This window comes from Rhinoraja longicauda, chromosome 1 (genome assembly GCF_053455715.1).
Source record: "Rhinoraja longicauda isolate Sanriku21f chromosome 1, sRhiLon1.1, whole genome shotgun sequence".
In the NCBI taxonomy this organism is placed as follows: Eukaryota; Metazoa; Chordata; class Chondrichthyes; order Rajiformes; family Arhynchobatidae; genus Rhinoraja; species Rhinoraja longicauda.
In genome coordinates, this window is record NC_135953.1 from 80,676,539 (window position 1) to 80,699,280 (window position 22,742).

A 22,742-nucleotide genomic window follows, 5' to 3' on the forward strand; every position below is an offset into this window, starting at 1 on the left:
TGCTGGGCATACGCACTGCCCCGAAGGAGGACCTGGCAACTTCCTCGGCCGAGCTGGTGTACGGTACCCCGCTTACGGTCCCAGGGGACTTCATCCCGGCGGCACGTGGACATCAGGAAACACCCACGACCATGCTGACACACCTTCGTGAGAAGGTGGGCATGCTCTCTCCAGTCCCAACGTCCCGCCACGGACTCCACACGTATGCCCCACCCGCCCTCCAGGACTGCCAGTACATTTTCCTTCGCCGCGATTCCCTCCCTACGCCACTGCAAAGGCCTTACGAGGGACCCTTCAAGGTACTGCAACACAGCGCCACGACTTTTGTCATCAACATGGGCGGCAGGCAAGAGACTTTCCGTGGCCCGCATTAAGCCGGCACACTTGGACATTAACCAACCAGTGCAGGTGGCATAACCCCGCCGCAGAGGGCATCCACCATCACGACCGCACCCGCCCTCAACTCTACCAGCTGTGCCCCCGGACACAGGATACATGTACACGAGATCAGGCCGCCTCACTCGCCAGTCTAACTGCCTCCATTACTCCAGTTCTGGAGGGGGTCATGTGGCGGGTTGAGTCATTTTGGTTTTGAACCGTCGTTTGTCTGGCTCGAACTCTCACTTGGACTAGGCGTGATCTGGGCCGACCAATCACTTGGTCCGGGGGGCGGGCCGTCGTATGTGGGCGGAGAACAAAGGTATTGCGATTAGAATTTGAACTTGGGGATGCGCGCGTGAGCGACGGAGCTGTGTCGGTTAATTATTAAATGGAGTGTTTACACAACACGTGGACCTCCACATCCTCTTTGTTGGAAAATGGCTCCCATTCTCCGTGCCCCAGATCCGCAAGATCAGGTGATGAATTTGTGGGGAAAGGATGAGAGCATTCGAATAACAATAATCCAAAGGCAAAATTATGGTGAAATACTTAACACACATCTCTAACAGCGAAAATAAAAAGTGAACAATCCTCACTTTGAATGGATTTACAACATAATTAATATCATTAATATATTTTCTCTTTACATTTTCTTGTTCTCATATTGATTGCCTGTATAACTGTACCATGTGCTTCTAAATACGACGCAGTCTAAATGATCAACTCATATTGCTGTACACGAACCTATTTTTCTATCTTATTGCAGCTTGACACTTAATATGACAGTAATGTGTAAAATGGGAGATTGAAACTGTTCCAATCGGTATTGAAGCTTTGTAGCCATGTCATCAATAAAGGAAATGGATATTTGTGATTTGATTCTGCTTCCACCAGAATTTTTTGCGGTCGTTACTTCAATAGAACTGCCGATTTTAACAATATACTTTAGATATAATTTGGTGCTTCCTATGCAATAAAATTAGAGAAGTAAAATCTTCAGTGCCAAGATAATATTCCATATACAGTTTCCAGTCAATGCCTGTTGCAAACAAAGGCAATTACTTTCCATGCTTATTGAGTGTCTACTTTGTTATTTTTGGGCAATTTTCTGCTTTTCTGTATGAATAAACATTTTGTGGCATTCTTTTCACTTTTCCCATTCCCGGTTCTTGGGTTTCCTTGTTGTGTTGCTTCCTTCACTCATATGACAGGAAGTTCACCAGTTTGCAGACATCAACCTGTCTCATTTTTTCATCAGTCTGTCAGTAAGTCCCTGTATGTTTGTTCCCCCGTATGTTTGTTTGTGCCATTTTCATCCGGAAGAAATCGGTACACGATAGCGCAACAATTTTAGGCCCACCTTACTCACCATTGTCCTGGGCTCTGTATTACCCAAGTTGCATTCAAATTGGTCTTATATTTTTGAAGTTATTGACATTTTAAAGTTTAAAAATAAAGTTTAAAAATTCACTTTCCAACTTACCTTGCCCGTCTTCAGCGTTCACGTCACATTGGGACCCGCCCGAGCGATGGGAGTGACGGCCAATAAGGGAGGGGGGCCATGATGGCCGCCAAGGGTGGGACCCGCCAGAGTGAAGGGAGTGGTGACCAATGAGGTGGTGGGGGGCTGGTGAGCCAACGAGCTGCCGCTGACTTTCATAAATGTGCCCCTCCCCTCGCCGGGAGGACAGGCGCCTGTCTGGGGAAATGCCGGAGAGCCCCTAAGAGTGGGTGAGGGGAGGAGGGGGGATGGTGTGGGTGAGTGGGGGGAGGAGGAGGAGGAGATAAGGGGGTGAGTGGGGGGATGGAGTGGGTGAGTGGGGGGGAGAAGGGGGATAAGAAGGGTTGAGGGGGGATGGAGTGGGTGAGTGGGGGGGAGGGGAAGTGCGGGAGGGTGCTCTACCAATGCAGGAGAGGTTTTGGGGGTTGAGGGATTGAGTGGGGGAGGGGGTTGAGGGGGGATGGAGTGGGTGAGGAGGCGAGAAGGGGGGATAAGGGGGTTCAGGAGGATGGAGTGGGTAAGTAGGGGGAGGGGAGGGGAGGAGGATGGAGTGGGGGAGTGGAGGCGTGGAGGAGGAGAGGGTGCTGGACCAATGCAGGAGAGGTTGGGCCCAATGGGTCCACTTGGTCTTGTATCCATCTAAATCTGTCCTATCCATGTACCTGTCTAATTGTTTGTTAAAAGTTGCGATAGGCCCTGCCTTAACTACCTCCTCTGGCAGCTCGTTCCATACACCCACCAGCCATTTGTGTGAAAAAGTTACCTCTCAGATATCTATTAAATCCCCCTTCACCTTAAACCTGTGTCCTCTGGTTCTCGACTCCCCCACTCTGGACGAAAAACTCTGTGCGTCTACCCGATCCATTCCTCTCATGATTTTATACACCTCTATAAGATCACCCTTCATCCTCCTGTGCACCAAGGAAGAGAGTCCCAGCCTACTCAACTTCTCCCTATAACTCAGACCCTCGAGTCCTGGCAACATCCTCGTAAATCTTCTCGGTACCCTTTCCAGTTTGACTACATCTTTCCTATAACATTTGTCCAGAACTGAACACAATATTCTAAATGCGGCCTCACCAACATCTTGTTTTACTGCAACTTGACCTCCCAACTATTATACTCAATACTTTAACTGATGGCCAATGTGCCAAAAGCCTTTTTGACCACCCTATCTACCTGTGACTCCACCTTCAAGGAACAATGTACCTGCACTCCTAGATCCCTCTGCTCTATAGCACTTCACAGAGCCTTACCATTCACTGTGTAGGTCCTGCCCATGTTTGAATTCCCAAAATGCAACACCTCACATTTCTCTGCATTAAAATCCATCAATCGTTCATCAGCCCACCTGGCCAGCCGATCAAGATCTTGCTGCAATTTTTCACAAATATCTTCACTTTTGTATCTGCAAAACTTGCTAATCTTGCCATGCATGTTCTCATCCAAATCATTGACGATCCACCGTAATGGGCCCGGCAATGAATCCTGAGGCACAGGCCTCCAGTCCGAGAAGCAACCTCTACATGCTTCCTTCCATGAAGCCAATTTTCTATCCATTCAGCTATCTTCTTGGATCCCATGCAATCTAACCATCCAAAGTAGTCTACCATGTGGAACCTTGTTGAATGTTTTGCTGGTCCATATATACATCTACAGCTCTGCCTTCATCAGCCTTTCTGGTCACATCTTCAGAAAACTACGTCAAAGTAAATGAGGATAGTCGCTGCAGCCAGGATCTTTTTCTGTTAAATTTAAAAAATGTTTTAGGGGTTCAAGAAGCTAAAAAGTACACAATGATGGCTTAGAATGGGAGACTATCAGTTGAGTTCATTAATTTCCAGCGACCTAGGAGCTGAGGCTGCATGGGACAATAAACTGAGTGTATTTGATTGGGAGCAAAGCTGTCAGCTGTGGCATTGCTGAAGTTAAATAATATATGTGTCGCAAATCTTGGTGGAAGAGGTAGATTTTAAGGATTGTACCAAGTATTCCAGAGTTGGTCAATAGTGAAAGTAAATTACCTAAAGTCTCACATAACCAATGCATGTGTAATAAAAGGGAAAATGTGTATTTTTATCGTGCCTTATCGCTTGCTCAGAATGTGCTAATATGCATTATAATTAAAAGATTACTCTTGAAATATAATCATTGTCATGCACAGAAAGGTAATAGCCAATTTACATCCAGCAACACTGCAAATAAAGAAGACTATTGTTTCTCGTGATTACAAGTGAAGAACAACTTTTGGCCAGGTAACTAAAGCATAACAAATTTCTGTGAATATGGGAATCTTTTGCAATTACTTGAGCAAGCCAAGGGAAATTGCTATTCCTTCACAGGACATAATATAAATGCAAGAACATCATCATACAGACCCATTTTGGGCAATTCCAAAAGAATATTGCCAGAAGTTGAAATAACCAATGTACAAAAAAAACAAATAGACTAAATTGCTTACAAGATGATCATTTTGCCATAAAGTATATATTTTTTGTAATACAGAGGGAGGATACCGACATAATGCTTTGTGGTAATTTGCAGATGCATTACATATTTCAAGTTTCTCATTTCTGGCAACAAGATAGCATTCTATTTGATTATGTTCCACAAAAGCAGGAGATTCTCTTATTGGGAAATGAAATGAAAAGATTCTTACTTATCCCGTCCAATCTACAGACCATCCAATAAACAATCACTAAGAAGCTGCAGGTGAAAAAGAATAAATTACAGATACTGGAAAAATGACTACAATGTCAGAAGCAGTCATTGAGCGTGGATAGGACTGATCAGTTAACAATTTCCATGTTGATCCTCTTCCAGTATTTTCTGTTTTTATTGCCTAGAATCTGCTATTAGCGTTATTTACGTGCAGATGATGTAATAAATTAATATTTATTAATATAATTAGAAATTCATTGCCATTTCAAAATGTTTCCCAATAGACAATAGGTGCAGGAGTAGACCATTCGGCCCTTTGAGCCAGCACCACCATTCAATGTGATCATGGCTGATCATTCTCAATCAGTATCCCGTTCCTGCCTTCTCCCCATACCCCCTGACTCCGCTATCTTTAAGAGCTCTATCTAGCTCTCTCTTGAGAATTGGCCTCCACTGCCTTTTGAGGCAGAGAATTCCACAGATTTACAACTCTCTGACTGAAAAAGTTTTTCCTCATCTCCGTTCTAAATGGCCTACCCCTTATTCTTAAACTGTGGCCCCTGGTTCTGAACTCCCCCAACATTGGGAACATGTTTCCTGCCTCTAACGTGTCCAATCCCTTAATAATCTTATATGTTTCAATAAGATCCCCTCTCATCCTTCTAAATTCCAGTATATATAAGCTTAGTCGCTCCAGTCTTTTAACATAAGACAGTCCCGCCATTCCGCGAATTAACCTAGTGAACCTACGCTGCACGCCCTCAATAGCAAGAATATCCTTCGTCAAATTTGGAGACCAAAACTGCACACAGTAATGATGCCATGTACTGCAGAATATTAAAATATATTTAACTCAAGGCTTCACAGCATAGAAAACTGAAGGAAAATTAAAAACTGTTTGATTTTTCACAATATATTTCATCAAGGAAAGGCACATGTGGCAGCAGACTGGAAATTCTAGGTGAACTCTGCTCTGTGCTTTCCAGAATACAGTTGTCCGGATCAAAATATTGTTTGTCACTTTTGTTGCTGCCAACTCACTAAAAATGGACAGGCCTTTGATTAAAGTGGCCCATGTGGCTTAACTGATTCTGCTCGAGTAATGGATTGCAATTTTAACCTGATCTTTTTGGCAGGCAGGGGGGAAGAGAGGTCATAAGATTCTTCCATAAAGATGTAAATTTGGCGCTGATGAGATAATTGGGAATAAACTGTAATTTCAACCAAGGATCTCATCAAGCTGACTTGTCTGCTCTGGGTCTGGGACAAAGAGGTATACAAAGAGAGGTTATACTTAATTTAGGGAAAAAAACTGAAGGGTCTCGACCCGAAACATCACCCATTCCTTCTCTCCCGAGATGCTGCCTGACCCGCTGAGTTACTCCAGCATTTTGTGACTACTTTATACTTAATTTTGTTCATTTCGGGACCAAGAGGAACAAGAGTGCTTCGTTTAAATGTAGATAAGCATTTAAAAAGGCAAAGCATGCAAGGATATGACCTAATGTGGGCAAATGGGATGGGTGTAAATGGGCAAAAGGATTGGGATGTTTGTAGTGGGTCCAAAGGGCCTATGTGCCTCCTGAGAAACTGTAAGGCTATGTGTTTTGTACCTCCTTCGTTGCATGTTATTTGATATCCTAGTGAATCCATGTTGTAGTGTATTATTTTTATGATCATTCGATAATAGACGGATAATTCATCTTTATTTTGGATAATTGCTCCTCGGAGATGATGTGTCATTCATCAAGGAAACAGGCATTTCATGCCGACCAAGTGCCCTTCTAAACAATTGCCATAAGGCCACATTTGAGCTGTAAAACCTTGAACCCTTTCCAATCCACATACATGTCTGAATGACTTTTAGCTGTTGTTATTGTACCTGCCTCAGTCACTTCCTCTGGCAGCTCATTCCATACATATCCTAGGGATTTCATGCCATGGGGCCACATGAGTGGCAAAGGTGTGGGGTAAAAATGTGTGATTTATGTAAACAGTATTGAATGTACGTATAGCCTCCAAGGTATCACAAAATGCTGGAGTAACTCAGCAGGTCAGGCAGCATCTAGGAGAGAAGGAATGGGTGACGTTTCGGGTCGAGACCCTTCCTCTGCAGTTATTTTCCTTCACTATAGCCTCTGAGAATGTCGGATAAGTTTTTTGCACGGTTCCTGCATTGTACATATTTTTTACTTGAATAAAGTTTATTTTGATTTTGTTTTAAACTTCGCTCTGTGTAAAATAAGTTTCCTATTTGGTCCCTATTAAATCTTTCCCGTCACCTTAAATGTATGCCCTCTAGTTCTTGTATCTCCAACCCTGGCGAATAACATCCTAACTTCTATACGATGCCTTACTGATGAAGGCCAGTGTGCAAAAAGTCTTCTTCCCCATCCTGTCCATCTGTGATGCCACTCTCTGAGATCTTGAGTTTCAAATACCCTTTTCCTCATTTCTCAAGGGCTGTGCTGGTGCATTGAAGCACGACTGAATCTTGTTATCGATGTCTGACTTCGCCAAGAGGTGATTCATGAGATGTGGGAATTAGTTAATGTTTCAAGGGGTTCGCCATGAACCTTTAGAGCAGCAAGATCAGACTCATACACGCTTTTGGTCTTGTGGATGCTCAATGTAATGGCTATCTTCTAGATGAGTAGCTTCTTCAGCATCTGGTAGGACTGACAGTAGGAGACCAGTCTGTGTTTCCACATGTGAACATCTCCTTTGTTAAAATTGACCTCAATTACACATCTCTGACATGAGGTGATGAGGCCATATATTTGAGACCAAATGTCTTCACTGCTGAGTTTTAGGCCTTCAAGCCCTGATCATTTTTGAGTTGAGAGATGGCATTATCGTCACTTCCTCTGGCAGCTCATTCCATACATGTACGAGGGAACAGTTGTGGCTAGGTTGGTTTGGATAGGCTTCTGTGAAATGGAGTCAAACATTGCAATTGAGGCAGTCTTCAATCTATTCCTTGCAATGGGCATTGACTGCAAATCTGTCCCTGGTGAATTCACTACTACTCAGTGGGATAGGACCTTAGGCATTTGCAGTGTAGATGGAGAAATAAGGAACCACAAATTCTGGTTTACACAAAAGGAGACAAAGTAAGTGGTAAAATAACTCAGCGGATCAGACAGCCTCTCAGGAGAACATGGATTTGTGATGTGTCGGGTCGGGACCCTTCTTCACACTGAGGATGGCGTGTGCACCATTTAACAAGCCATGCATGTCATGGCTGTCAGTGGGCTGCTGAGGTAGCTGCAGTCTACGTCCAACATTTGCTTTCTTTTTGTATAAATCAGTTAACTGCATGAACTCAATATCCGTTTATCCAGCAACGTTATAAAAAATGTGTAATATATTTTAGTTGAAATTATATCATGTGTCTTATTTTAATCTCATCACAATGTGATTGTGTAAATATTGAAATCCCTTCTTTTGTGAGATTGCAACAAATCTGATTGACTGTGGCCTATTTTCAGATTGCATTTCCGAAGAAAGAATTAGCATTTGTGCACTATGGATGTCCTATATGTTACTTTCCCTGTCAGTTATGCATCATTGTACCTTTGTGTTTTCCTCAGTGTCTGTGTGTCAAGTAGGATTGCCGAGTGAGCACTGCTTTTTTTCTGCACATTAACCTTTGCTCGTGTCTGCAGGGAGAGCGCGCTTGCCCTGGATGTTCCTTCTTCTGCTTTTCCTTTGCACGGGCGCGCCCCCGGCCGCTTTGTCATTGAACCGATCCCCAGCCGCCAGGTGATCAATCGCAGGCCGTCATTGAGGGAGAAGGAGTCGAGATTAACAGCAGCAGCGGCCAGCGCCCCCCGCCCGGCTTCGCCTTCGCCTTCGCCTTCGTCAAGCTGCATTCGCTGGGAGTGATGCTGGCTGGGTGAAAGGTTTCCTGCAGAGCAGAGCAGAGGACAGGAGAGGGGAATTAACTGCAACTTGAAAGAAGAGGAGGTTAACTTTGCATCTTCTCCGGTCATCTGATTAAATCCACACCCAGGCTCACTCCCAGGCCTGGCATTGAGGTATTAACAAACTCTCTCTCTCTCTCCCGACTGGCTTTGAGAGATGGATGAATGTTGAGTTTACAGCGCAGCGCAGCCCGGGTCCCGGGAACTCCCTCTCGGCGCGGCTCCCCGGTGCACGCGCTCGCTCTGATTGACGGGCAGGGTGTTGTAAAGTAGCTGCCTCTCAATATCATCTGCATGTGCAAAAGCATTGTGCTAAATTAGCCTATTAACTTCGAACTGCTGCTGGGGAATCTCGTCTCACTTGCTGAGAAGTTTTATTAAGTTCTGCTTAGTTTAGGTCCCAGACAAACCGAATTGCAGCTCCAGTGAGTGAAAGTACTGGTTTTGGATTGAAATGTTTCTATAATTTGTATGTATATTTAAACTTTACCAGGGCATACATACACGTTTTGCTTTGACGAGGTGCATAACAGAAAAAAAATGTGGAGCTATGCACTGTTCTCGAAGTTCAATTCTTGCTTGCATTTTCAGACTCATTGTGTGACATTATGCTTAGGTACATACAGGCTTTGTGTTAAGAGATAACATGTTTTCATTCTATACAGAATATATCGTCCTCGTGAATAATTACAGACTAATACGTATAAATGGTGATTTTTGTTTACCTGCGACAGTGGCAGCCATCACTTTTGAAATAACATAAAATATATTTTTTAGGTTTTCAAACCAAAACAAAACGTAATTTTCTTGACACTTTCTCTCAGTACATTTCAGTCATTTGAGTCCATATCAGCTCACAGAGCAATCCCAGTCGTTGCTCATTTTTTTCTGTAACATTCTCTCACATTTCCACCAACTCCCTTCAGAGTCTATACTCGGGAGCAATTTACAGTAGCCAATTAAACAATAAACTAACATGTCTTTGGGATATGGGAGTAAATTGGAGCACCTGGGGGATATCCATGCAGTCTTGGGAGAATATGTAAACTCCACAAATAGCTTTGGAGGCTATGATTGAATATGGGTCACTGGAACTGTACATCAGCAGTACTTAATGTGCCACTGGACTGCCCATAACAAACCCTGTGTTTCTGAAACATCATGTGTGAGATTGTTCAGTTGGTAAGATGTTGCATAGCATTTGAAGTTTGCAGACCTACATATAGTCCCCTGTGATGAATTGCTGTATTGTAAGTTAGTGATTTAGAAGTTGCTCCTCTTGTTGGAGAGATTGCACTCAATGTTGCTGAAGCTCTGGGTTGTCTCATCATCTGGCTTGCCTTGGTTTTGATGACAGGTAACAGTGTGGTTTCCACATTGATCACAAACTTTATTGGGATCCAGGTTTTCAATGTGTTTGCTTTGCTGTTTTTTCAACTACTCTGGTGAAGAATCACATTGTTGACATGGTCATGCTTTTGTTTATCATTTCCATCATTTTGCCTTGCCACTTGTTTTTGTGTAAGAGGTATTTTTCTTGGCAAAGTTGTCTTGTACTTTTTGCCATTCAGGAGCTTGGCCAGTGATTTCATGTGCTTCAGTAGGTGTGGGTTGGGGTGGAAGGTTTGTATTTTCCCTGATGTATCTGATTTTGATGAGGGGCTTTGTGGACAATATTTTCATTAAACAGTTTTCTCCTTGGCTGTGGTTACAAATATGTTATTTCTAAATTCTTAAAAGTCTTCTGGCCTCTAATGCCTGAAGATTGGGATCATTTTAGGTATCAGTAAAAGATGACTAAAAATTTGGTAAAGAATGTAAAAGTAGTCTGCAGATGAAGAAAAAAAGAGTTTTTATATACACACAAAAAGGAAAAGAACAAAAGCAAGTGTGGGCCCTTACTGAGACACATTTGCCTTCGGTGTTCTTTTCCTTTTTGTATATATATGAGGAATGAAATCATTCCTTTGTGTGTCTTCACAGAAGAAGACGTGCATAACCTGTGAGATAAATTAGTCAATGAGGGATCTAATGAGAATGAGTTGAAGGAACCAAATGTTTTCTAGTATTCAATTAGTTTCCTTTGCAACAAACAAGTCCCCCTGGAATCTCTTGTTTGACAGTGAGGATCCAAACTGGTATAGTAATTGTTGTGGTCTATGGTAGACCGAATCTTATTGCTTGCAATGGTGACATGCCATTCTTAGTTATGTGCAAATTAATTCACCCCTGTGCAATGCCATGCCAGCTCCTTTTGCCTATGTGCAAAAGAAATTGCAAAATAGGAGGAGTAAACTGCCTGCCCCTGCAAGCCTGTCCCGCCTTTCAAAATGATCAAGAGTATTCGGCCCCAGGCCTTCTCTTCTTTGTATTGGAAGTGGTCAGTTCCATAAATCGCTTGCTCTTTAAAAAAAAACGTCCTCATTAAATAGTTGCAATGATCTAATCTTCACAACCCAATGGAAGTTCCAGAGATTCGGTGAGCAGAAATTCCTTGCTGCCTCACTGTTAAATGATAGCCTGTTTATCTTGTAGCTATGTTCCCTTATTCAAGTCTATCCCACCAGTGGAAACATCTCACCATTACCTTGACATCCCGCCAAGGACCTTTTGTATGATTCAAAAAGATCACCCTTTATTCTTCTGAACTTCAACAATGCAGGTATAGGTTTCTTAACTGCTTGTGATGGAATAACCTTCCCTCCCTGCATATTGGCTATGGGAATTTCTTCTGGACTGCCTCCATATCTTGTTCCCAACTTATATTTACAACTCCCATGTGCCATTATGTATCTTCTGAAGATAGTCTCATTGTATTCTTATTGCTATGATTATCCCGTAGTCAGACAGGAGAATACCATCTTCCTGTGAAATGTCATCTTGAACCAGCAGCATCTTTTGCTTTGTTTCCTCTTTTACAATCATCTGAATCACTTGCAGACAACGCATTTGCGACGACTCATGTTTGTCCAACCTTTCTCTGATCTGATCTCACTCTGCTTTGTTGGTGTCATATTAATTAAGTAGTTTATCTCCATTCCTAGATCCCTCCTCCTCCTTTTCCTATGATAATAGATGAGAAGGTGCTTCCTGTTTTTTTTCCCCCCTTGTTGTGTACTTCAGTATAAAGTAACAACCCAAAAGTTTCACAAATAATCTTTAGAGTGTAGCTGGCAGCCTGCATCAGGTTTGTTTGGTAGATTTATTCTAAATCATCATATTGGGCTGTGAATTTCTTTCTGTGGAGGTAGGCATAGAACTCTATGCATCCAAAAATAGCAATTCTCTTTCATAAAGACAGGTGGCTTCTACTGATATGCCTTGGGTGCAATTGCATTATGTTCTACTGTCTTTTTGTGGAGACACATTATTGGTATTGGTTTATTGTCACGTGAACCTCGATGCAATGAAAACATTTTTTGCGTGCTGCCCGGGCAGATCACACCATACACGAGTACAACAAGTCATGCAAAAAGAAAATAAACAGAGTGCAGAATATAATGTGATAGCTGCAGAGAAAATGCAGATAAATAAAGTGCAAGTGTCACAACTATCTAAATTGGAAGATCTGGATTATGTCCTTGGCTTATAAAAGGTCTGTTCAAGAGTCTGATAATCTGGTGGAATGTGGTTTCAATTTTTTGCATCTGTCAGTCATGAGAGAAGAGAGAATAATGGTTACTGTAAAGTAAACATTTTTGTATGCTGGACCATACATCTACCACTACTTTCTTAAAATTGTTAAAGACCATTTCATAGGATTGTGACCACAGGTGTTCAGCGTCTTCTTTCATTATTTCTTTTGGGTTCTGACTTTAGAGAAAAGAAAACATTCCTGCATGAGTTTAGTGCCTGAAAGCTGCATATTTCATCTTCTGCGTATTTTCAACTCGGTGACAGCTTTTTTTTCCTATTTAGCTTTGTTCAAAGTGGTGTGCAATCCATTCCAAAGAACTGGCATTCTCTCTCATAAACAATGCATTGTCAGCCTTTGGCTTGAGCCCAGCTTTTATGGTTCTTTATGTTACTTCATGAAGTTGATAGTCAAAGGCTTTGTCATCCACTTCATGGATCTGAATGTCATCTGCAACACAACTCTTTCTTTGCATCATCTGTTGGGCTCTTCTACTTTCTGTTGCAACTCTATCCTAGCTTTCTCTCAGGCATTTATTACGTGCATTTTCAAAGGGGGGTTAAATGCTGTTAACTATAAAGATTTCTCATTAAGCTTCACTTTCCATTGCCAGCTTAAAGTTTGCTGAAATATTTGCCCCATGCCAAAGTTAATGCAATTTCCAGGGATGGAGCTGGATAGTTTATCTATTATTTGCCTGACTCGAGTCTTTTGGGTCTAAATCCATCCATGGCTATCGATTAGGATTTTCTGTCACCACATTGGGGCTCACCCAGCCAGTTGGTTCAGTGACTGGCTGTTTGTACCATCTGTTGCATCTTCTGGAGTTTTGTTTCAAGCTTTCTTTTCAGGTGACTTTGGGGTGGATCAGTGGTTTCATTGTTCCTTTCCTGAGATGCTCAATGGATAAGGCAGTATCTTTGGAGAAAAAAACCCAGAGTTAACCTTTCAGCTGAATGGTCTTGGGCATTCCCAACCAGCAGTAGTGACAAGATTTCATTGCAGGTACAAGCTGGGGGGAGTAAGTAGCATCTCATCTTTAAGGTGGTTCCAAACAATGTACGCGGATAATTAACAGTAGGCTAAAATAGTAGTCCTGTTGAGATGGCATTTATATTTCTTAATAGCCATTTTTGTATCAAGGCATCTTTTTTTGTATCAAAACACTGTTTCCCTTGAGTATACTAATCCTTTAATGTTCCTGTTCTAGATACATGTACTACAGTGTTGCCCATTCATTTTCTGGACTGTCAGAGATGAAATTCTGCAGAGTAGTGCATAGGTGTTGGAAAATATATGCTGTGTTGTTGAACCCTCGGGGAGATTTGGTTGTCTAATTTAAGATACAGTTTAGTGTTGCTGGTGATTTGAATAATACTGGAAATGTTTTTTGAAAATTTTAAATTCATCTTGTCGATTTACAAATAGGTGTAAATATTTGTGGTCTCAACGACAACATTAAAAGAAAAACGTGTTCTGTAATAGGAATAATTTATCCTTTTTCACTGATACTGCTTTAATAATCTATGCTTTCAACTTAATTAACCCTAGAGAAAGAATTGAGTATTTAATGCGGTGTCCCTGTGGCATGCTCACATTGCGCACAGCAAGCAAAATGGGTATTAGTAATGTGTTCTTCATTTTGCACTTAATAACTTAAAGGATGCATTATTCTGCCATTTATTATGGTTCAATTTTAGATGTTTGGTGTTGATTTTTGATGTTGTATAAAACAATTGGGACGATGTCCATGAAATTTAGTCTTTTTTAAAATCGGTAAACAATATAATTATTTTCATGTTCTTGCCGTTCTGAACTTTATTTAACTCTCAATATATTTATCAATAAGGTTCTTGCTGCTGTGTGCAAAAGTTTTTTGCTGAAGCACTGTAAAATAACATTGGACAAATCGTATCATACCTAAATGGACATTAGGAAATGTGTAGCTCCTTAAAGTGTGTTTTTAAATTTTGTTTCACAAGTAGATGAATTTGCCATCCTTGTAGGCGCATGATCACAAATAGTTTTGTGACAATGGGACGTTGAATGGTGTTAGATCATAGTACGTTTACACTTTACTCTTGCAGATTCTTTTAGAATTGTGTTGGAGAAAAAGTTGCATGGTACAGTACATGAGTACAAACAAAAGAGCATTTGCTTAATTGCTAACTGATTATAATACATTTTCTTTGGAAGGCTGCCTTCCATAGTTACAGAGTCATACAGCATGGAAGCAGGCCCTTCAGCTCAACTTGCCCATGCCGAAACAAGATGCCCCATCTTTGATGACTACCTGCAAAATCTGTTAATTTATTACCAGGAGTAATCTTAATTATTTTTCAATCACTATCTGTGATTTGTAGGGATAATTCAACACTCCTCTTGCTTCTGAGTTTAGAGTTTATTTTTCATAAACTAGCAATAGTGTAATCAAAGATTTTTGAATAGATTTTTCTTCCAGAAACACTGCTTCAGTGTCTATCAGGATAAGCTATTAATATCTGATATTTATATTTGAATCAAGAAACAGAAGAAATTAGATTGTCTGGATTTGTTTTTAAGAATACATCTTTTTGATTTAAAAAAAAAAAGGCAAAATATGAATTATTGTGGTGACAATTCGGAATGCATTGATAGTAAGGAAAATAAAGAGGGAGAAGATTGGACTTTAGTACCTTCCATCTCAGTGAGGAATGTGGGGAGCCGCTGTGGTGGATGTTTATGTTAACTTTTATTTTATGTGGCTGGTGGTCTTGTTGCTTTTCACTTAGTATGGCTACTCAAATTTCACTGTTCCTTAATTGGTACATGTGACAATAAACTGACCTTGAAACCTTGAATTCAACAAAAGTATTCAAAAGAAAATGCAATAGTTTAGTTTTGTGATAATATATGGAAGCAGGCTCGTTGTTCCACTGAGTCTACGCTGACCATCGATTACCTGTTTTTCCCCCCCTAGTTCTGTTATTTCCCTTTTACATCTACTCTCGACATATGTCAATTTAAAGGCCAATTAACATGTAGACATGCATGTCTTTGTGATGCGTGAGGAAACCAGTGCACCCCGAGCAAATCCACGCAGACACAGGGAGAACGTGCAAACGCCACATATAGCACCCAAGGTCAGGATCAAACCACATCCCTGGTGCTGTGAAGCAGCAGCTGTACCTGCTGCACCACTGTGCTGAAAAACAAATAGCAGGTATATGGGAAGTGCAGGAATCAAAATTAATCAGTCTAGTCTTTATGCTGCACTATTCAATGATTCTTGCTGGGAGATAGCCCTCAGCTATCCCTCCATGGCACACTGGTAATTGGCATAGCTCATAATCCTCTTCACAAACTAATCCCACAGTCTTCGAACATCTTTTGGATCTTTGCCAAAGGCTTCATGTTCTTATGTGCTACCCGTCAACACTAAATTTTCAGTGGAGTGGAAGTTTTTGATTTATTTGGGTTTAGCTTATCTACCTGGCTTTTGTACACTTTAAAGCTCAGGATCACACATATTTTCTTAACTATTTTGTTAACTTAACTTCTACACAACATCCACAAATCACGAGTGCTTCTCCAGCCACAAACCAACTTTTAATATTGAGCACTCATAACATCAATGATGAAACTTCGTACGTGGCTAATCCCGAGAGCACAAATCTTCTTGATTGGGCCACCACCTGGTGATCCTCTCTCACAAGGTTAATAGGCAAGTCAGTTATGCAGCCTGCTGCACCAAGCAGTGTGAAATCATTGACAGTACTGCGGAACAATCCCCCTCAAGGTCCTTGCCAGTAATGGCCAGAGTCCATCACCCGAGACATCTCCATGCTTTATAACACGATGAAATTGAAAGTAGTTTTTAAATCCACTCTACAAAGGACAAGCTATCAAAATGAGTAATTCCAGACCTCCCTGTAGAATTATATCACTGATAATATTCTGCTAATTTGCACCAGTGTGTTCTCCAGTGGCCTGGGGAAGACGTTTGCTTCCAATACCAGAGTTATCTCCTCCATTTTCATCATAAGATTGTTTTATGGCCCCTCATCAGGCCCACACAAAAAGGAATGAAACTTATTGTTTTGTAAATTTTACATTTACTGATATTGTTAACTGTCCCAGAGCCATCATCGGGTGGTGATATTTTTTCCCCTCAGTTTGACTCCCACCATCAATGTCCATCCCAACTCCCCTCTACCCCCACTCATGGTCCAGTCAGTGCCGGGAGTCTGGTGCTCTGGCTCCAAATCCTATTGTAGTCATGTTTAGTGACCTTGGGCAACGATGCCCCATTACCCCAAAACATGTTGGCTGGAAAAACTATCAAACCCACTACATGTAAAATGGCATAATCATGGTTACAGCCATGAAAGTTATAACCTAATCAGCCTCAAACCCGTCCACTATTTGACTCTATATTCCAATTTTTGCTTAACATTTTATGCAGTGCACAGCTTTTCTATCCATTGATTTTCTATTTGGAAAAATATTACCTAATTATTTAAATTGCAGCATATTCTCCCTCTTTGGAAAATATACCTAAAGTACTGATCGTTTTAATCCTCTGTTGAAATGAGCAATTACCCATTTAACTATCTCCTGCAGCAATTGTTCTGCAGACCTCTCACTCTCAATCATGTCCTAGTATGTTACTGCGTCCACCCTATTACAGCTATGCTGCTTTAGTGAGCTGATACCGCCCACAGGTGGCACAGTGGTGCAACTAGCAGACCCAGTTCCCCTCAATGCCAGAGATCTGGGTTCAATCCTGACCTCGGGTGCTGTCTGTGTGGAGTTTGCACATTCTCCCTGTGTCCATGTGGCTTTCCTCTGGGTGATTTGGTTTCACAATGATGTTTACAGCATCAGATAAAGGAGCTGTAGCAAGTCAGGACATTCACTCAAGCTGTCGGAGCAGAGGAACTATACAATGGCACTCAAAACCACGACTACACACTCAACTGCATTCAGCATCCATTTGTGAAGAAATTAGCAGAGCCATTTCTGGGGCGATTAAATCAATCTGAATTTGGTGATCACCTTAATGATTCCTTCATTTTTCATTTGGTCCACAAGTCGCACTGTGCAGTAAAGCCACAGAGTGGATCTATGGTAAAATTCAAATACTTCCCCAAACATGAATTCAATCTCCTTTGGATACGTTTCAAAAAGCATACTTCAAATTTATTTATTTATAATATTAAATTATGAGCTGAAAGCCTTCAATTATCCGTCAGTCTTCCGGACTCTCAAATACAAGCCTGGGGCTTCACACTGTCCATAATTACTGCTGTACAGGAAACAGCCAACAATTTATGATTCACTTTGTGTATGCATTGATACAATTACCCTGACATTTACCAAACCATTCATGTCAGAAGTGAACCAATTTTATTGTTCTCATCAATAGTCATGTCCTTCAATTAGCAGAGGGCTCTAATTGGACAGCAGCAATATCTAAATATTTCAGTCTCGACTTTTCACAGGTGATACATTGCAAGTTTCATTACTAGTTTTCAGCAATTCCCCTCTCAGAGGATCCCATTAATGGCCACTTAAACACTTACATGGCAGAACAGCAGAAAAGAGCTTCATTCCTAATAAGATTTAAGCTACTCTATGACTTTTGACCAGATTATCGTCTTTTTATTATAGCAACGTTATTGCATTAAAATGTCACAATGCATCGCTGGAACCACCTCAACAAAATTTGATGGCGAGTGCAAATGGAAAATTTTGGAAATATAAGGGATAACAAGTGGCTTAAAGGTAAAAAGAGAAATATAATGCAGTTATTTATTCACAAAATGCTGGAGTAACTCAGCAGGTCAGGCAGCATCTCAGGAGAGAAGGAATGGGTGGGGTTTCGGGTCGAGACCCTTCTTCAGACTGATGTCAGGGGGGCGGGACAGAGGAAGGATATAGGTGGAGACAGGAAGATAGAGGGAGAACTGGGAAGGGGAGGGGAAGAGAGGGAGAGAGACACAGTATAATGCAGGAACATTTTTAGAAGGGAATTTCAGAATCATGGAATTGAATGGCACCAAAACAGTCCATTCAGCCCAAAGAATCTACACTGGAATTCATATACATATTTACACTAATACTATACTAAACTGATTTTATTCTTCCCACATTCTACCATATTGATGCGATAGCCAAGAAGACACCAATGTCTCTACTTGCTTAGGACACTGAGGAAACCTGCATGTCTCTAATGGCTTTTACAAACTTCTACAATTGCACCATGAAAAACATCCTGTATCACAGCTCGGTTAGGGAACATCTCTGCCCAAGACCACAAGAAATTGCAGAGTTATAGATGCAGCCCAGACCATTACACACTCCAGACTGCACAACTGACTCCACCTGCTGCCTTGGATAAACAGCTAACATAATCAAAGATGTCCCATCCCAGTCATTCCTTCTTCCTCTGGTTTCCGCTAGGCAACAGGTACAGAAGCTTGACAGTATGCACCACCAGATTCAGGAACAGCTTCTTCCCTTCTATTACCAGGCTTCTGAGTGGTCCTTCCATAAGCTAGGGTACTGTCAGGTTCACCTCTAACCAACTGCAGACATTGACAGGTTAGTGGTGGAGAGTGTTAACATCAGGTTCCTAGGCCCACTTATCTCCGAAGATCTGTCCTGGACCCTGCACATTGATGCAATCGTAAAAGAAAGCACATCAACATTTCAACTTCCTCAGAAGATTGAGATTTGGTGTGTCGACAAATACTCTCTTGAACTTCAACACGTTCGGCAGAGAGTATATTGACTGGTTGGATTACGGCCTGGTTCAGCAACACAGACACCAAGTAATGGAGGTTACAAAATGTGGTGGACACTGCCCAGTCCATCACAGATACTGACCACCCAACATGAAAGCGCTGCCAAGTGGAAGAGCTGAAAACACAGCTAGTCTGTGACTACACAGACATGGAAGTATATCTTGCTGAGAGAGACGACATGAGATCATCTCAGAGTCACATGTTTTGCAACATACGAGGAATTTGTTTTGCCATACAGCCATACAGTCATACCAATAAAAAGCAACAGAACACACAAAAAACATTTTAACATGAACATCCACCACAGTGACTTCTCCACATTCCTCACTGTGATGGAAGGCGAAAAAAAAATCGATCTCCTTCTCTTCTTTGTTTTCCTGTGGTCAGGGGCCTCGAGCCTTCCGTTGACGGGACGATTTTACTCCCGTGGCCGGTGGTCAGGCCCTCCGCATTGGAGCGATCAAGCATCGCATCTTTGGCAGGAAGGATCCAACAATTTTACCACTAAAGTATCTAAAAAAAACATTATTGGTAAATTGTTGTGATACCTAAGTTTGCATAGTTCATATCATATCATATCATATATATACAGCCGGAAACAGGCCTTTTCGGCCCTCCAAGTCCGTGCCGCCCAGCGATCCCCGCACATTAACACTATCCTACACACACTAGGGACAATTTTTACATTTACCCAGCCAATTAACCTACATACCTGTACGTATTTGGAGTGTGGGAGGAAACCGAAGATCTCGGAGAAAACCCACGCAGGTCACTGTTAAATGAATTCACCCGAATGCTATTTTTGTTAGAAAACATCATGACAAACAGGATATGAATAACAAGAAAGATTACGTCATCCAATGAATCCAAATCTGAATTATACTTCTCCATTCTCACTTTAATCTCAATACAATTTCACTCTGACCAGTCTGCCTGTGGCCTTCTGCAATGCTTCATCAAGGCCCAAAGCATTCTCCCTCCTCTCTAATTATCAAAGGAAAAACAGCATAAGCAGCAGACATTTTGTTCCATGCACAGCTGGTATGCTGCGGGGCTCTTCACAAGATGATTTAAACAAGCGAACAAATGTGACACCCTGCCACTGCAGGCAATGATATTCCGATCAGCAGCAAACCGACAGTATTCACCCCTGACCTTGATTTAAAATAACAATGACAGTGCATTTCACCATGTTCGAAATAAGAGCTTGCAGGAGACACTTGGTGATTCTCCATTGCAACACCTTCCCTTTTGTAAGAGACTAACAACACAAATTGACGCGCACACACAAAATTGAGAAAGATATGGTAAATCAACCAAGTCGCAGTCCAGTAATATTCAGAGCAATCAAAATAGTTGAGAAACAGCTAAATGTTTCTCAGATATTCTAAACGTTCAAAAAACTCTTCAAGACCATAATAAAATGGTTTTTTTTAATCTTAAATTTTGGGAAATGCTCCTTGGAGGTGGAGCAGTGATTCTGCTGAGTGAGTACTGCCATCAATAGAAATTTCTCAAAGCTCCTTGTCCTTCGATGAACTCTGTGTTAAGCCAAATATCAGGTTGGCGGTGTAAGGCTGACAGCATTTTCAGGATTACAGTGCTAGGAAACGAGGGTACACAGTTCCCAATCATTGTGTCCATCAGAGATGGATGGAGCGTGAGCAATGATCGCTTCTCCATCCACACTCAGCAAAATCCAAACCACCTTCAACCCTTCAACCCCTTTAATTAAGATCAAAGATTCTCACATGGCAAAACACAAAGTGCTGGAAGAACTCAGCGGGTCGGCCAGCATCTGTGGAGGGAATGGACAGATGATGTTTCACACTGATGGAATGGGGATGGAGTAAAAGGCTGAAAAAGAGAGTTGAGAGCAGGACAAAATCTGTTAGTGATGTGTGGATACAAGTGAGATTGGAATTTGGATGGAGTAAGTGACAAAGGCTTGAAGTGAAACAAAGAGAAAAAGGATGCAAAAAAAGGAGAGAAGAGGTGGAGTGAAATTAAAAGCTGGAGAGAAGGATAAAGGTGGAAGGGAACGGGTGGGGAGGAAAGGGGGAGAATGAAAGGGAAATGAGGGACTCGGGGATGGGTGCACGAAGAAAGGGACAAGAACAGAGTGACTGGAGACCAAGTATTGGTGTGTTTTTGGTTGGAGTTCGGCATGTACCCTGCAACTCTCACCAACTTGTACAAATGCACCAAAGAAAGCATTTTATCGGGATGCATCAAAGCTTGGTTTGGGAACAGCTCCATCCAAGACCGCAAGAAATTGCAGCGAATGCAGACCATCACACAAACCAACCTCCCTTCTATTGACTCCATTTATACCTCCAGCTGCCTCGGCAAGGCCAGCAACATAAGGACGAGTCGCACCCTGCCCACTCCCTCTTCTCCCCTCTCCCATCAGGCAACAGAGATTTAAGTATGAAAACACACTCCTCCAGATGCAGGGACAGTTTCTTCCCAGCTGTTATTAGGCTACCACAACCAGAAAGCAGTGCTAAACTACTATCTAAGGCTCGATTGTAATCACGTATTGCCTTTCTGCTGATTGGATAGCATGCAACAAAAGCTTTTCATTGTACCTTGGTACACATGACAATAAACAAAACTAACTAACCTGTGTGTGTGTGTGGGGGGGGGGGGGGGAGAAGGAGGAGGAGGAGAGGAGAACCACATTGAAGAGTGCAGGGGTCGCGGGTATTACTTCAAATTGGAGAATTCAATGTTCATACCATAGTTCATGAGTTGTAAGCTACCCAAGCAGAAATGGAGGTGCTGCTCTTCCAGCTTGGGTGTGACCTTATTCTGGCCAAGAACAGAAGGTTGGTCAGTAGAGTTAAAATGGATAACATGAAGATATAGAGTCTGAAGAAGTGTCTCGTCACGAAACGTCACCCATTCCTTCTCTCCAGAGATGCTGCTGTTCTGCTGAGTTATTCCAGCTTTTTGTGTCTATCTTCAAGATAGAAAGAGCCATGGCAGACAGAGTGTATGGCATCTTTAATGACAATTCATGCGGGAAAAGGTTCTATAAACCAATCAAAAGTCCTATTCAGCTAAAATTATGTTCACAGGAAGGAATCAATTTTGTCACTTGCAACAATTTTAGCTTCAGGCACTGAGAAACACGAGGCATTACGATTTAAAAAAAAATTGGTGCTGGAGAATAAATAATTCAGAACTGCTGGAATGTCACTCAAACAACAAAAGAAATGCATTGTAGAATTCATTGAACAAAGAATAAACCAGCCTCTGAAAGATTAAACTTGGAAATAATTGAAGAATTAAATATCACAAGATATTTTAACTTTGACAAAAATAGTGGCATCCAGCATGACATTTCACAGACAATGAGCACTCTCCATAGGTAGTCAAGCTTGGCAATTGCTTAAACTCTTCTTGATCCACTCAGATTACCTATTCAATTTTTGGTAAAATTGTAATGTACAGGGATGATCAGCTGTTGGGTTTATGGAGTTCATTAATATCTATAAAGAAGTACTCACCATTATATTTCTTGTCTGTTATTGGTGGCAGTCACTAAAAACCAAATAAATATAATTTTCAGTAGACCCTTAACTAGGAAGCACTGTAAAACTGGTGTTTCTTCACACCATTTCTAGATTTGCCTTTTGTTTAATCCTTCTATTAGGTCTGCTCAAATTAGAACCAGGTTCTTTCATTATGAAGCCTCACCAAATATACATATTTAAACACAAAAAGCCGGAGTAACTCAGCGGGACAGGCAGCATCTCTGGAGAGAAGGAATGGGTGACGTTTCGGGTTGAGACCCTTCTTGAGACCCATTTTCTGAAGAAGGGTCTCAACCCGAAAAGTCACTG

General features: G+C 41.7%; 1 protein-coding gene across 6 annotated transcripts in view; it reads left to right on the top strand.

Moving 5' to 3' along the window:
* The first annotated feature begins 8,310 nt into the window (after nucleotides 1-8,310).
* Nucleotides 8,311-22,742, top strand: part of ldb2a (LIM domain binding 2a) — a 382,001-nt gene continuing 367,569 nt past the window's right edge. For 2 of the 6 annotated variants that reach the window (XM_078400939.1, XM_078400952.1), the window contains exon 1: nucleotides 8,326-8,583. The gene's annotated coding sequence lies outside the window, so the exon portion shown is untranslated. Of the gene's footprint in view, nucleotides 8,584-22,742 lie in introns of all 6 variants that reach the window. The other 4 variants (XM_078400972.1, XM_078401010.1, XM_078401019.1 and 1 more) reach the window with 3 other exon arrangements.